Raw genomic sequence first — 17,421 nt, forward strand, 5'->3', positions numbered from 1 at the left:
GTTCGGGTACACTGAGGGAGAATTTAGCTTGGCCAATGCACCTCAACAATACGTCTTTCAGATTGAGGGAAGAAACCAGAGAATCGGAGGAAACCCACGCAGACACGGGGAGAACATGCAGACTCCACACAGACAGTGATCCAAGCCGGGAATCAAACACAGGTCCCTGGCACTGTGAGGCAGCAGTGCTAACAACTGTGTCTCTATGCTGCCCATTCATTTAACTCCAGAGCCTTTAGTTTTGTCCTTTCATTAGTTTTGTAGCATCTAGCCTTACCGACTGACTTACTCTTAGATTTGTACTCTCTGTCCCCTCCTGTAATGGTCTGTTTATCATTTCTCGTATTAGTAGCTTTCTTTCTTGCCTGGACTCTACTCTTCGATATACCACTTCTTCCCAAATTTGATACCTTGCCCCCACTATTCAGTTTAAGAACCTCTCTACTTCCCTGGTTATACGGCTTGCTAGAACATCAGCCCCAGCATGGTTCAAATGTGGACCATAAGACCTAGAAGCAGAATTAGGCCACTCGGCCCATCGAGTCTGTTCTGCCATTCAATCATGGCCAATATTTTTCTCATCGCCACTCTCCTGCCTTTTCCCCATAACCCCTGATCCCCTTATTAATCAAGAACATATCTATCTCTGTACTATCCCAATGGTATAGCTCCCACTTTCCCCAGTACTGGTACCAGTGCCACCCGAACTGGAACCCACATCTCCCACACCAGTCTTCGAGCCACACTTTCATTTCTCTCATCTTATTTGTCCTACACCAATTTGCACGTGGCTTAAGTAATAATCCAGAAATTATTACATTTGAGGTTCTGCTTCTGCATTTGGCAAGACATGACTTAATTGGAGACATCAAGCTGTTTTATTTCCCAGCAATAGGGTTATATTTAGATTCAGTTGTGCCAATCAATACCACTTGTCTTGGTGCAATAAACCAAAATAATGAAGCTGGTATACCTCCATCAATGGGTCATTTAACGACTTAAAGAGAATAACTCAACCCAGGGCAGAACCTTCTCTCCCAGTTGTCTTTCATCATTTCTTCAATGAATCTGATGCAGCGCTGGTTTTTAATTAAAATGGCTGTTTAATGACACACTCAGCCACTCCCACCTATCACCCAAGCCTACCCAGCCCACTGAAGAGTGGAATCCATCAATCTAACATGGCAAAGAGCACTGATGAAAATGAGAAGAGTTCCTGCAGCGTCAGTGAATATCAATAAGTTAAGCTATTGTCTGCAGTATGCCGATTCAGATACACATTTACATTCTAACCTCCATCTCCCAACCAGGTTGTGCAAATTTAGTTTCCTGAGATTTGGGTTTAGCTCAATGGTCTCGTTACGAAGCTCAATCCTGGTGCAGGATAGTAAGTCATTTTGTTTTTCATGAAGACAGTTTGCTTTATGTTGCTACTATGATTCTGATCCCTTATTTCAAATCACATTAAGACACAAGGACAACAAGTAACCTTTTAGCATGCTGTTAGATTACACAGGGCTGACACAACCGCAACTGCAAACTGTATATTGCTATCCACACGCCAGCAATTGCATATATAACAAAGGAGTTTTCACGTTCTCTATATGTCTGCGTGGGTTTCCTCCGGGTACTCCAGTTTCCCCCCACACTCTAAAGATGTGCAGGTTAGGTTGATTGGCCAAGCTAAATTGCCCCTTAGTGTCAGGGGGATTAGCAGGGTAAATACGTGGGGTTATGGGGATAGGGCCTGGGTGGAATTGTTGTTTGCTCGATGGGCCGAATGGCCATCTTCTCCACTGCAGGGATTCTACTCTATTCTATTCAGTTAGCCATCACTAATTGTCATTTGTCAGCTTTCAGGGACAGGGAAGGAATAGATGCCAACACTTTAGTTATATTTTCACAATGTTCAGGGTAGATCTCACCAAGGGCTACATTTTCCTGTGGGTTTTGGGAGCCTGACATTGAGACCATTTGAGCGACCCAAAGCCTCATTTTTGGCAGCACCCTTGGTGACACTGTGTGTGTGTGTGTGTGGGGGGGGGGGGGAGGGGGAGGGTCTGTGGGTTGTGGTGAGATGGAGTTGATGGGCGGGGCGAGCCAGTAAAATTCCACCCTAAGTCTCAGAGTTTAGACGAGTGAGAGGAGATCTCATAGAAACTTATAAAATTCTAACAGGGTTGGACAGGGTAGATTCAGAAAGAATGGCCACGATTCTCCCATCGCAACCCGTACATTTTCTGTTGGGTCGCGGTGCATCTCCGGCCTTGAACAGGGATTTGCACATGCGTCGGGAACGCATGCGCATCTCCCAGAGCCGGGGAACAGTCAGAGTTCGGACCATGCTGGAAACCGGCGGGAAGAGAGGGAAGTAATTTAAATCTTTTCTGCATGTATTTTAAATATGTTTATTAGTTAATCATCGGGAACTTACCGGTCCCGATTGAATCTCCCACCCCGCCAGGAGTGCTTCATTCCGGCGGGTTTCAGACTCGCTCCCCACGTTTGGGGAACTAGCAGGAGACCCCGCCAGAATGAAGGGGGGCCCCCCAGGGGGTCAGGTGGTGGGGGGGGTGGTGCCCCCGGAGCATGGGCACCCTGTACCCCTTGGCACTGCCTAAGGGGCAGAGTGCCCATGCCCAGGGGTACCTTGGCACTGCCCACTGGTCATCAGGCAGTGCCAAGGGGGGTGGGACATATTGTGGGCGGGGCCTAAGGGTGATCGGTGGGAGTGGGGGGTCCTGCTGCCACTCTGCAGACAGGATCGGTCTGGGATGGAGGGAGGGCAGCGATTGGGGCGGGCTGGGGGAGGGGGTGGTCTGCCGGGGGTGAGGGGTGGGCCTGCATCCGGGGGGGGGGGATCTGACCCCAGAGGGGTCAGCGGGGGTGGCCTCCCGGGTTGAGGGGGGTGGGGGGATCGCCACTGCTGGGAGGTGGGGCCTGGACATCGGGGCGCACCAGGACAGTGGGGGGAGGGGGGGCTGGCCCGGGAATTGCTGTGAGGGCCGCAATCCGGCCATGGGGGGGTGGGCTGGAGGGGCAGCGCTGCGGGGGTCCCAGGCTGGCCAGCGATCAGGCTGGCCAGCAAACAGGAGGTTGACAGTTTGGGGCCACTGCACATGCACAGAGCTCCAGAACTGTCGAACTCTGGTGTGAATAGGCCCCGGTCCCCCTAGGTTTTTAATGAGATTCACGACTGGGTCCTCTTCTATGCACAGAGTGCAGAGATTCAGGTGAGAAGCTGAACTGACAGAACAGTCGGGATTTAGAACAGTTTTCCCACCAATGCAGCACTTTTGGGAGAATCGCGGCCAATATTCCCAATGGTGGGGGGAGTCCAGAACGAGGGGTCATAGTTTGAGGATAAGGGGTAAACCTTTTAGGATTGAGGAGAGGAGAAATTTCTTCACCCAGAGGGTGGTGAATGTGTGGAATTCACTCCCACAGAAAGTAGCTGAAGCCAAAACGTTGTCCGATTTCAAGGAGAAATTAGATATAGCTCTTGGGGCTGAAGGGACCAAGGAATACGGGGTGGAAGGGGGGGGATCAGGATATTGAACTCAATGATCAAAATGAATGGTGGGACAGACTCGAAGCACCGAATGGCCTATGTTTCTATAAAGGAGCGATGTTAGAGGAAGATAGTGTGGTTAACTGTGCTAACTGGATAGAGAACGGTGAGAAGGGATTGTTCTTCCTGCTCACAGTCACATAGAAAATGTCAGTTGTGACTTTGATAAACATATTTCAATACACAACATCATCCAGAAAATGAATAGTGATGATAGAATTTGTGACAGTAACAGCCAGGAGATGTAATCCAGTCTGCAGTATTAATTGTTCGACAGGCTGAGATTTCTCACAATCCCCTAAAGCAAATATCCAGAAATACCTACTACAAAGCGCTGATCCAGCTTGTTTTTACATTGGAGACAGTCAGAGCGACTTGAACAAGGTGATGGAGAAATCGAGCCATGAAAGGCAGACACACCTGGAGGCAGTTAGTCACACACCTGGACCAGGAACTATGAGGGGGAGCAGTGAGTGAGACTGAGGGCTGAAAGGCTCAGTGAGGTAACTGTGGCAAATCGCAACTGCAAAGCTGCTGTCTTCCCAGTTCTCCAGCAAACGAAAGCCAGTGTTGAAAGAGGAAGTGCTTTAGTCGACATGTTCCTCTCATTTTAAACATGGGACTTCAGATAAAAGCACAAAAATGATTTCTGCTTTACCGGAATTAGAAATGTAAATGTGTCAGAAAAGAATATTTTTCTCATTAGCAACATTTTTTTCTGTTGATGTTATTAAAATTGAAATTCTCCTTAAATACCATTCAGGTGAGACACTATTATTGAAAATAGTGTCCTGAGTGCCCCAGGCCACTTCCTCACATTACTCACCACAGGTGCGGCTGGTACATGGCATTTAATTCTCTCTGAGTTTTGCTGTATTTCTCCCAACTGTCTTTTTACTTCACCTGCAGTGTTCGACTGTTAAAAAGATTTACTGAGACTAGCAATTACCGGTGTGGTCAGCATGTACTGCAAACAGAATTGATTAACTTGTCAGTAAATAGCACTCAGAAAATGGCCAATTCTGCAATACTTTGAGGAGTCCTATAATTTAAAATGGGTGGAGGTCCTCAAATTACAGCAGCAATCAGGACTTTCAGATTCCAATAGTCATTGTTCTCAGGGGCAATCATGGGTTGGATTAATCAATCCAGAAAGAACAAAGGATGGAATTATTTTAAAGGAGCCAGCACTTTAAAAGCAGACTCTGTGGGAGCTCTCACAAGTGACTTAATGGTAATGTATTATGTGCCGTCGCGGTTGATGAGTTGATTGCTGATTGTGCTGAGGCAGATGATTTGTACCAGTGCTTTCCCCCCAGCCCTCTCCACCGGCCTACCTGAGGTGCCAGGGTTTAGCTGAAGTTCCCTGATCCTGAGCAATCATAACTGAAGACATGTATGTGCAGACATTAGGTAAGGAGAGGACTGGACACAGTTGCAGCACCCTTAGTGCATCAATATTCACTGTATAACCACAGCCTGAAAGATGTACCAATTGGGCGCAGCATCCTTGGACTATTGGCAACAGTAAAACAATGGAGGTGATGGCCTAGTGGTATTATCGCTGGACTATTAATCCAGAAACTCAGCTAATGTTCTCGGGGCCATGCAGATGATGGAAACTGAATCCAATTTTTAAAAAATCTGGAATTAAGAATCTACTGATGACCATGAAACCATTGTCAATTGTCGGAAAAACCCATCTGGTTCACTAATGTCCCTTAGGGAAGGAAATCTGCTGTCCTTACCTATTCTGGATTATATGTGACTCCAGAGCCACAGCAATGTGGTTGACTCTCAACTGCCCTCCAAGGGCAACTAGGGATGGGCAATAAATGCTGGCCCAGCCAGCGATGCCCATGCCCATGAATGAATTTTTAAAAACTCAATTGCAGGAGAGATGAAGAAATGTGGTGTCCAACTAATAATATCCTGGGTCATTAATAATACTTCAAATGGGTAAAATTATAATTTGGGAGTAGGTTTTCTAGGTCTCCTCATGCAAATGTACATCGACCTGTTTCACTGCCTTCAGAAGGGAAGAGAGAAGCAAAAGAAAAGACGGTAAGGGGTCTGAACAGGCCAAATGATTAATCTGCAATTAACTTGTGGCAAGTATTTTGGAAGCAATGTCACCTCCACGTTAGGAGAGGAGCCACATGGATATACAGGCAGAAGTAGAAGTCAGCATTAGTGGTTACATCCTCGAGTAGGTGTAGCCCAGAGGTTAAAAACAGGTGTAAATGAGAAAAAAGTAGCATCTATTCCACGTTTGTTTCATATGAAGCGTTTTTCTGAAAGAATTCAGGCATGGTTCCAGAACATTCTTAACTCATGTACATCCTGTTGAATAGACTGCCAACGCTCATGGTCAAGGCACACATTAAGCTTGCTTAGGTAAGGTCCAGAGGGCAGTTGATGCCCTTGGAACCACAATGAAGGAAACCATAAAGTTTTAAGGAGAAAAACATAGTAATAAAAACCAAAGAATTCAAACTTCCTTCAGGATGCAATCTGTGTGTGCCCCCTGCATCACAGAAACTTTTTGTAATCTAATCTGTCTTTGTCCCCGAGAATTTCATGTTTCCACAATCCTGTTATGGAACAACATGCCCAAATGATTTACTGTAGGGCAAATAATGCTGCACAGTTTATATCGATACAATGTGCTTTCAGCTCATAAACCTCCAAACATAAACTTCTGTCAAACAGCACTGACAGCATTACAAACCAACTGGGAACATCATATATCACAACAGAAGAAGTAGCATGTAGAATACACAGGAAAATAGTCCTTCTGCTCTATTTTTGCTCTTATCCCAAACTACTCCATCAGTCTGGCAGCAATAAGTGCACAAAAATCTACTCCACTTGACTGTAATGTAAAAACAGAGTTAAGATCTGATCTGATCTGTGGGTGGCATGGTGGCACAGAAGTTAGCACTGCTGCCTCACAATGCCAGGGACCCGGGTTCAATTCTGGCTTTGGGTGGCTGTCTGTGCGGAGTCTGCACATTCTCCTATGTCTGCGTGGGTTTCCCCCGGGTGCTCCTGTTTCCTCCCACAGTCCAAAGATACATAGGTTAGGTTGATTGGCCGTGGTAATTTGGCCCTTAGTGTCGGGCATCAGCAGGGTAAAAGTGATTACTGGGATAGGGCCGAGGTAGGATTGTTATTGGTGCAGGCCTGCTGGGCCGAATGGCCTCCTTCTGCACTGTAGGGATTCTATGATTAAAACCAAAGAACAGTGAGGCTTGGCACCAATATTACGTTGTTCTTAATTCCTGATTTAGACCACATTTACATTCTAGCTGAATTTAAGTTGGTTCTCAGCTGCCAGTTCCCGTAGCACGGCTCAACCTCCTGAAACATCGGCCTGGATTTTCACTGAATCGGTTGACTTGGGAAATGGCGGGTAGGTCCCGATTCCAGAATTCCTGACCCCCATTCCTGGGCTGTCTTCAGGAATGCCTTTAAAGGGTGTGGCTGGCTCCCATCAGAACCCACATCCGGAATTCCTGATCCAATGCAGAGATTAGTTCTGAGTCAGGCCAGGTTTTTTTAAAGAAACACGTTTCGCAGAGCAGTAAATGAACAGTGAGAGACCTTTAAAGAAACAATTCAAAATTCAACACGTCAGCAATAAAGACCCTTCCATGGCTCATTCAGGAAATTAAAGAGAGTATTAGATTGAAAGAAGAGGCTTACCATATTGTAAAAAGTAATGGCAAGTCTGAGGATTGGGAATGTTTTAGAAACCAGCAAACACCAAAAGGTATTATAAAAAGGAGAAGAGTAGCTAAAACAAACATTGGTCTCTTTGGGGCAGGCTTGGTGGGCCGAAGGGCCTGTTCCTGTGCTGCATTGTTCTTTGTTCTTTGAAACAGGAACAGAAAAATTGTCAAGGGGAATAAGGAAATGGCAGAGGAATTGAACCAACATTTTCTGCCTGTCTTCACTGCAGAAGCCACAGGTTTCACATCAGACCTAGGGGCTAAGAAAAGTGAGATAATTAAGGCAATTAAAATCCGCAGAGAGAAAATATTGGAGAAACTTAAGGAACTAAACTCTGACAAATCCCCGTTACCTGATGGCCTACACCATGGGGTTCGAAGAGATAGCTGCAGAGATAATGGATGCCCTAGCAATGATTTTCCAAAATTCCTTAGATTCAAGGAAAGTCCCATCCGATTGGAAGTTGACAAATATTACTTCGTTTTTCAAGACAGGAGGGAGAGAGAAAGAAGTGAACTGCAGGCCAGTGAGCCTAACATCAGCTGTTGGGAAGATTCTGGAATCAATTATTAAGGAAGTCTTCATAATGCATTTAGAGAAGCATAATATGATTAGATTAAGTCAACATGGTTTTACCAATGAGAAATCCTGTTTGACAAATTTATTAGAGTTTTTTGAGGATGTAACATGTGCTTTAAATAAAGTGGAACCAGTAAATGTAGTATAGCTGGATCTCCAAAAAGCTTTTAATAAGGTTCTACACAAAACATTAATAGGTAAGATAAAGAGTTGGGGGTAATATTTTAACATTGATAAAGGATCAGTCAACAGATAGGAAGCAGAGAGTGGGCATAAACAGAACATTTGCAAGTTAGCAGGCAGTGAATAGTGGAGTGCCACAACGATCAGTGCTGGGGGGCCTTGGCTATTTACAATCTATATTAATAACTTAGGTGATGAGACAGAGAATAATATATACATTTTTGCTGATGATGTAAAGCTGGGTGGAAAGGTAAGCTGTGGGGAGGACATGGAAAGGCTGCAAAGAGATACAGGCAGGTTAAGTGAGTGGGCAACAAGGTGACAGATGGATTATAATGTAGGGAAGTGTAAAGTTATTCACTTGAGTCCAAAGAATAGAAAAACAGAATATTTTTTAAAGGTGAGATGTTGAAGTCCAAAGAGATTTGGGTACCCTTGTCCAAGGAATGCAGAACATTAGCATGCAGATGCAGCAAGCAATTAGGAAGCCAAATGGTCTTTTATTAGAGTACAAGAATAAAGAAGTCTTGGTCCAATTGTACAGGGTCCCAGAGAGATCACATCTGGAGTACTGTTTTGATCTCCACATTTAAGAATATGCTTGCATTGGAGGCAATGTCGCAAAACTGCACTCAATAGGTCACTGAGATGCAGGGCTTGTCCTGTGACAAGAGGCTGAGTAAATTGGGCTTAAATTCTCTGGAGTTTAGAAGAATGAGAGGTGAGCTCATCGAAACATGCAAAGTTCTGAAGGGAGGATGCTGGAAAACTCAGCAGGTCTGGCAGTATGTGTAAGGAGAGAAAGCAGAGTTAACATCTCAAGTCCTTTTGGTTCTTCATCAGAACTAAAGAGAAGGAAAATGTGTTGGATAGTCTCCCTGTCTTTAGTTCTGATGAAGAGTAAAGTGGACTCAAAAAGTTAACTCTGCTTTCTCTCCTTACAGATGCTGACAGACCTGCCGAGTTTTTCCAGCATCCTCTTGTTCTTGTTTCAGATTCTAACATCCACAGTATTTTGCTCATTGAGAGATTGTTTCCACTGGTCAGGGAATCTAAAACGTGGGGACACAGTGTCAGGATAAGGGGTCAATCATTTAGGACTGCGATGATAAGGAATTATTTCCCTTAAAGAGTTGCGATCTTTGGAATTCTCTGCCCTGAGGGTTGTGGATGCTCCATCATTGAATACATTTAAGTCTGGATTTTGGTCTTTCAGGGAATCAATTGATATGGGGAGCAAGCACAGAAGTGGTGCTGAAGCCGAGGATCTGCTCTGATCATACTGGATGGCGGTGTGGTCCACTCCTGCTCCCATTCACTGTGTTCTTGTATTGGAGAATTCATAGAATCTTGCAAAAGGTCATTAGCCCATTGTGCCAATTTCAAAGAACTAATCTATTAGCTCCCCCCTGTTTTTATCCCCCCATGGTCCGGCAATGTTTTTCTTTTTCAAGTATATAGCCAACCCCTTTTTGAAAACTACCAGCTTGCACCACCCTTTCATAGAATCCTCCCAGTGCCGAAGGAGGCCATTTGGCCCATCAAGTCTGCACTGACCCTCTGACAAAGTATCTTACCCAAGCCCTTTTCCCTGCCCTATCCCTGTAACCCCATACATTCACCATGGCTAATCCGTCTAACCTACACATCTTGTGACACTAAGGGGCAATTTAGCATGGCCAATCCACCTAACCTGCACATCTATGGACTGTGGGAGGAAACCGGATCACCCAGAGGAAACCGACGCAGATACAGGGAAAACGTACAAACTCCACACAGTCACCCAAGCCGGGAATCGAACCCGGGTCCCTAGCGCTGTGAGGCATCAGCGCTAACCATTGTGCCACCGTGCTGCAGACCAGGCATTTCAGAAAATTCTCATCTCTTCTCTGATTCTTTTGCCAGCCTCACTGACCAGTACAAACAGATTTTCCTTCTTTATTCTATCAACATCCCTCATCATTCTGAGTCCCTCTATTAAAATCCCGTTAACCTTCTCCGCTGTGAGGGGAACAATCTCAGGTTGGCTCGTCTCGCCAAATAACTGAAGTTCCTCATCCCTGGCATCATTCTGGGTAAAACGCCTCTGCACTCCTCCAAGGCCTTGACATGCTGCTGAAAGGGTGGTGCCCACAATTGTTCCAGCTGAGACCCATCCAGTGATTTATAAAAGTTCAGCATGACTTCCTACTCTATGCCTCTATTTAGAAATGAGGTTGGACTTTAACCTGGTGTTGTGAGACTTCTTACTCTATTTAGAAAGACATATGCTTCTTCAACATCCTTATCAACTTGTCCTTCTGTTTTTAAACAGGACAAAGGATTCTAACTTGTTTAATCATTCCTGATAAATGAGTTATTGGTGCTACTCCTGTTTCTGTCCCTAGTTCTGTTATAGTTCGACTGTACACAAAATCAGCAGTATTGTTTCTGGTGCACAGCATCGCTCAGTGGACAGAGTAGGTAGTACAATGTAACATTTCTATGTAGAGGTTTGTTACAGTAACCGGAAGTCACAGTTGTTCTGAGATGGTTCCTCTGTCTGTGGACCCAAGGCGTAGTACTTGGTTAACACACTGCAGTCATACTCTGTTATCTGCTTAACATTTGTTTATTACTTGGAAGGGAGAACAAAAGAACAGATGCAGAGTACACCCCACCGCCCCCCTCCTCCCCTCCCCTCCCCACCCCCTCCCGACGAAGCTCCCCCTCCCCCTGCCTCTCTGTCATAGGCCCACCCCATTCAGTCCCTGCCCCTTCAGGCCCCACCCCACCACCTTCAGGCCCTACCCTCTTGACACTGCCCGGTGGAGACCCACAGTCACTCACCTTTCTCTTACACAAGCAGACACATTCCCCGGCCACCATACCCCCCCCCCCCCACCCCCCTCCAATATACACTCACTCACCTCTCTCACACACACATCTCTCTCTTACACACATCCTGGAGAAGCCAGCTTCTGATTCGACAAGCAGCTTTGTGGGATTTTTCAGATTTTATATATCAGTCTGGCAAGTAAAAAATAGAATTTTACCTCATTTACAGGAAAAAATTAAGCAAGACCTGTTTCCCACCAGCAAGGGGAGGGGGTGAGGCCTAAGCTCACTGAAAGCTGGCACATTGCAGCAGAGAGCACCATTGCGCATGTGCAGATCTCTCTGCTCTGTGCAATACTGTCAGTCATCCTCCCCACAGCTACCGCTGCCCTATATGGTTGATCGCTCCCCCTAACCGTGGGGCTCTACAGACAATTCCCCTCCTTATCTGCATTAGGTCACCCCATCCCCCACCCCACACCTACCTCCCCCCACCCCACACTCCACCCCCAGTCAAACAGTATACCTTTATTGTGGTGCCAATGTCACAATAATTGAGGTAAAACCCTGGAATTATACACAGAAATATTGAACTTTAAAAAAAGACCTGAGGTTTATGTGTTTTAAAGAAGGATACAGAATAGCTGCAGGGGTTCCTCTAAGGAACAATGGAACCTTTCCCGGTGCTTCCCGACAAGGTACTTGTACAAGGTAAAACCAGCCAAAGACTGATCATCATCTCCAGTAAAGACAAAGGAACATAATGACTATCTCATGTCAAGGACCTGGACGAGAATGTGTAACCTGGGTCTCCAGTTTGAACACACAAAGACAGGGATTAAAATCTAGTTGGGAGAGCTGCCCAAAGCTACTGTCTGTTTATCTGTCAGTCTGTGTGTGTCAGCTGTGAGAAAAGCAACTGGATATTCGCCTCACTGAAAAGGATACAGAAATCTAGGCAGGGCCTCTGCAAAAAAAAATAGCCAGTTTTTGCAGGAACATCTAAAACTCTCTCTCTGACTGTGAAAGTTGATCAGCCAGTAGAAGGATTGCAACTGGAAAAAGGATTGAAATCTCTGCAAACTACAGAACACAACGGGCATCATTTACTCTCCACAACTCAAGGACTGTTCCATTTAACTTTTTATTTATATTTACTTACCAATGGACTCAATTCTTACTTCTAATCTGTCTGAATGTAGTGCATGTGTTTACCATTTCTCCTTACCCTTTTGGTAGTTAATAAACTTACTCTATCTTAACTCAAGAAAGCCTGGTTAAATTAGCTCCTTTTTAAACATAACTATTGGGTCTGGAAAAGGTATCCGAGGGAAAGGGAACCAGGTTGGATTAAACCTTTGTTGCTGCCAGCAGAGAATGGGTTGAATAAAGATATGTAGCCAGTCATATCTACATATCTTTATTCGGGTGACAAATTGAGGAGTCTCGCCCAGATCAACAACTTTTGGGTAACCTCACCTGGTGGTAACAGCTGCATGAATCCCACAGCACAATGCTGTCCAGTTAGACACTGCTGTATGGCACCAGGCAGGAAGGAGAATCTTGTATTCCCCATCCCAGACATGGTGCTGAATTGAAGCGGTGACACAGGAGGGTCTATGGGTCCAGCAGCACAATGTTATCCATGAAGGCCAGTTTGGCACAGAGATGGAGAGCAGGGTCTGGTTTGGCCAGCACAGTGGTGAACAGTGCATCAAGCACAACACAATGGCATAATGTTATTGCGCTCAGCCTGATGGCTCTGGTGAACTGAGGACTGCCTTGTGGACGCCACTCTTTAGCAATCGGGTTTGGTGCCAAAGTGATTTCCCGCTGGCATGACGCAAGATTGGAAGGCCCTTCCCTACCCTTCACCAAGGCCAAATTGCATTGGCACCAGCTGCCAGTGAGAAAAGTGACCTACAATGAACCCGCCATCGGGAGAATTGCAGCATAACTTTATGCCAAAGGGTTGCCAACTTCTTGACTCTCGCCAGATTCACCACGCCCGCCACCAAACCCGCTGTGGGTGAGTTGGACAAATTCTGCACTGAATCTTGTGGGAAAGTACAGGGTATCACTGAGGGCCCAGAGCACAGGACAATCTTGAGCTGGAATGAAGATTGCGGTCACTCTCCTGGTTGCTATATTTGCAAACCCGCTTCACCACTCCAAGGTTAAAAGGGTTCGTGAAAAAGCAGTTTAAATTTGACACAGATTTATTGAACAAATGAAGGTGAACACCCGCTGTTAACGAAGAGAAAGGTCAGGCACATCTGTTTTCAACTGTGACAACACGAATTGATCGCAAGTCCAAAAGTGGGTGGGAATAAGGGAATCAGATTCACCCATGTTCACATTAACAACTGGTATTGATGTTAAAAACGGGTTGTGTGAATAACTGAGCCATTGCAAGGACTTTGTATTGAAGCAACCCGCACTGAAATGACTACGAAGATTGTGCAGGATCGATGGGTGTAGATTAGGCATTTTATTTGAATGTGAGTAGATGTTTTTCCAAAAACTCTCTCCAACCACCCCTGGCCAGCGTATCAGTAAATCACAGCACTTGACCTTAATGGAATTTAAAGTATTCTGCTGGCTAATAGCATTTTAATGATGTGAACTGACCAGTAAAAGTTAATGGCATTTGGAATGGAATTACAGCAAATAGCATTGTCTTTTTAACGGAAATGTCATTAGATCCTTAAATTTTACCAAAGTGCGCGAGGAGATAGTGAGAAGAGACATTGAAATTTGTGCATAAGGACACTTAAGGGGTTTGTTAGTGCAGATTAGCCAAGTACTCGATCCTGACGGAGCTCATTTAAGGGAGCATTTCTATGATTCCAAGTTTTAATGTTTCCGATGAGCTCCCTTTTAAACTCTGGAATTGCAGTGTATTTGGTAAAATTTTTCATTATACATGAAGTGGAAACAAGAGCATCCTGATTCCACAGATCTCCATTAGTATTTAGTCTGCTAGTTATATGAAACTGTTTTCCAAAAAGATACAAAGAGTAAATCCTGCTTCATGTTGAAATTTCATATTGAAATTTTTCCCTTTCCCTGAGTGTAAATGATCCTATTGTCCAAAATTCCCTGCAACTAGATAGATTTTTCCTTTCAGTGGTCTAGTTTTCAACATATTTATTCAGTGAGAGAAAGTTCCCGAATGAGTTATTGCCTTGCAGATGCCTCAGTCTCACCATTAGGTTTCTGCCTCTGCCATAGCATTCATTTTTAAAAATTCTTTCATGGGATGTGGGCGTCGTTGGCAAAGTCAGCATCTGTCATCCATCCCTAATTGTCCTCGAGAAGGTGGTGGCAAGCTGCCTTCTTGAACGGCTGCAGTCCATGTGGTGTAGGTACATCCACAGTGCTGTTAGGGAGGGAGTTCCAGGATTTTATCCCAGTAACAGTGAAGGAACGGCGATATATTTCCAGAATGGTGAGTGGTTTGGAGGGGAACCTCCAGATGGTGGTGTTCCCATGTATCTGCTGTCCTTGTCCCTCCAGGTGGCAGAGGTCACAGGTTTGGAAGGTCAAAGGAACCTTGGTGAGTTGCTGCAGTGCACTCTGTATATGGTACACACTGCTGCCACTGTTTTTGATTTGATTTTGATTTGATTTGATTTATTATTGTCATATGTATTAACATACAGTGAAAAGTGTTGTTTCTTGCGCGCTATACAGACAAAACATACCATTTATAGAGAAGGAGATGAGAGAGTGCAGAATGTAGTGTTACAGTCATAGCTAGGGTGTAGAGAAAGATCAACTTAATGCAAGGAAAGTCCAATCAAAAGTCTGACAGCAGCAGGGAAGAAGCTGTTCTTGAGTCGGTTGGTACGTGACCTCAGACTTTTGTATCTTTTTCCCAAAGGAAGAAGGTGGAAGAGAGAATGTCCGGGGTGCATGGGGTCCTTAATTATGCTGGCTGCTTTGCCGAGGCAGTGGGAAGTCTAGACAGAGTCAATGGATGGGAGGTTGGTTTGCGTGATGGATTGGGCTACATTCACGATCTTTTGTCATTCCTTGCGATCTTGGGCAGAGCAGGAGCCATACCAAGCTGTGATACAACCAGAAAGAATGTTTCTATGGTACATCTGTAAAAGTTGGTGAGGGTCGTAGCTGACATGCCAAATTTTCTTAGTCTTCTGAGGAAGTAGAGGCGTTGATGGGCTTTCTTAACTATAGTGTCGGCATGGGGGGACCAGGGCAGGTTGTTGGTGATCTGGACAGCTAAAAACTTGAAACTTTTGACCCTTTCTACTTTGTCCCCGTTGATGTAGACAGGGGCATGTTCTCCTTAACGCTTCCTGAAGTCGATGACGATCTCCTTTGTTTTGTTGACATTGAGGGAGAGATTATTGTTACTGCGCCAGCTCACCAGATTCTATCTCATTCCTGTGCTCTGTCGTGTCATTGTTTGAGATCCAACCCACTACAGTGGTGTCGTCAGCAAACTTGAAAATCAAATTGGAGGGGAATTTGGCCACACAGTCACAGGTGTATAAGGAGTATAGTAGGGGCCTGAGAACACAGCCTTGTGGGGCACTGGTGTTAGAAATCATAGAAACCCTACAGTGCAGAAGGAGGCCATTCGGCCCATCGAGTCTGCACCGACTACAATCCCACCCAGGCCCGCTAATCCCTCTAACCTACGCATCCCAGAACTCTAAGGGGCAATTATTTTTTTTTAACCTGGCCAATCAACCTAACTCACACATCTTTGGACTGTGGGAGGAAACCGGAGCACCCGGAGGAAACCCACGCAGACATGAGGAGAATGTGCAAACTCCACACAGACAGCGACCCGAGCCGGGAATCGAACCCGGGACCCTGGAGCTGTGAAGCAGCAGTGCTAACCACTGTGCTACTGTGCCACGGGTGATCGTGGAGGAGGTGTTGTTGCCTATCCTTACTGATTGTGATCTGTGAGTTACAAAGTTCAGGATCCAGTCGCAGAGGGAGGTGCCGAGGCCCAGGCCACGGAGTTTGGAGATGAGTTTTGTGGGAATAATAGTATTGGAAGCTGAGCTATAGTCAATAAATAGGAGTCTGACATAGGTGTCCTTGTTATCTCGGTGATGCAGGGTTGAGTGCATTGAGCTCATTGTGGTGGAGGGAGTGAATGTTTAAGGTGGTGGATGGGGTGCCAATCAAGCAGGCTGCGTTTTGTCCAAGATGACATTGTGTTTCTTGAATGTTGTTGGAGCTGTAGTCATCCAGGCAAGTGGAGATTATTCCATCACACTCCTGACTTGTCCCTTGTAGAAGGTGGATAGGATGTGGGGAATCAGGAGGTGAGTTACTCACCGCCGTATTCCCAGCTGCTAATCCATCTATATCTTACTCTGTACCAAGGCTAATCCTCCTACATCCTATTCTGCACCCAGGCTAATCCACCTATATCCTACTCTGCACCGAGCCTAATTCACCTATATCCTACTCTGCACCCAGGCTAATCCACCTATATCCTACTCTGCACCGAGGCTAATTCACCTATATTCTACTCTGCACCCAGGCCAATCCACCTATACCCTACCCTGCACCAAGGCCAATCCATGTATATCCTACCCTGCACCAAGGCTAATCCACCTATATCCTACTCTGCACCCAGGCTAATCCACCTATACCCTACCCTTCACCAAGGCCAATCATGTATATCCTACCCTGCACCAAGGCCAATCCACCTATATCCTAACCTGTACCAAGGCCAATCCACCTATACCCTGCCCTGCACCAAAGGTAATCAACCTATACCCTACCCTGCACCAAGGCTAATCTACCTATAACCTACTCTGCACCAAAGCCTACTTACCTATATCTTAACCCAAAACCTATTCACCAATCACCCTTATTCTTCCTGGACTATATTGAACCAAGTGTTGAGTACAGTGAGTCAAATGAAATCTTCAGTACTGATACAAATCCAAAATCAATATAATGTTTATTTCAATACTCCTAATTTCGAATAATCCCACCTCAGACCCAGGCAACACAGAGCACTGACAATCAAGAAATAATGAAGCAAAATATTCTGAGTTTGGTAATGCTTTAGAAGTCACGAAAATGTTTTTGAATTACAAATTGTTGAATTCTTTCTCTGGGCAGCGGTGAGATTTTTAAAAATGAGCTGGTAAGATTATTGGGAAACAATTTACAAATAGATTTCCATGCTACGTAAAAAGTATAGATAGGGATCCTTATCGCCTGTGACTGAGTGGGAGTGAAGTGGCTTATAAATCTCTTGATAGAATTACTTAGCCCCATTCCTGTAATTAGCTCTGGTAGTTGGTGAGAGGTAGCAATTTAAGTCTAAACCTGCAGAAAATCCTAACTGCACTGTCATCAGACAGGAGGGGCGTGAAGCCAGAACTCGAGTAAAACATTCCTTGGAATGTAGCCCTCCAAATAAAGTCAGTGAGTACCTTTGCTTTCATTCTTTGAACATAAGAGTTCTGAAATCTGATGCAACAGCAAGATACAAAATCCACCACCCCCATATAAAAAGGGCATTTGCAACCTTG

This window comes from Mustelus asterias, chromosome 4 (assembly GCF_964213995.1).
Source record: "Mustelus asterias chromosome 4, sMusAst1.hap1.1, whole genome shotgun sequence".
NCBI classification, from domain to species: Eukaryota; Metazoa; Chordata; class Chondrichthyes; order Carcharhiniformes; family Triakidae; genus Mustelus; species Mustelus asterias.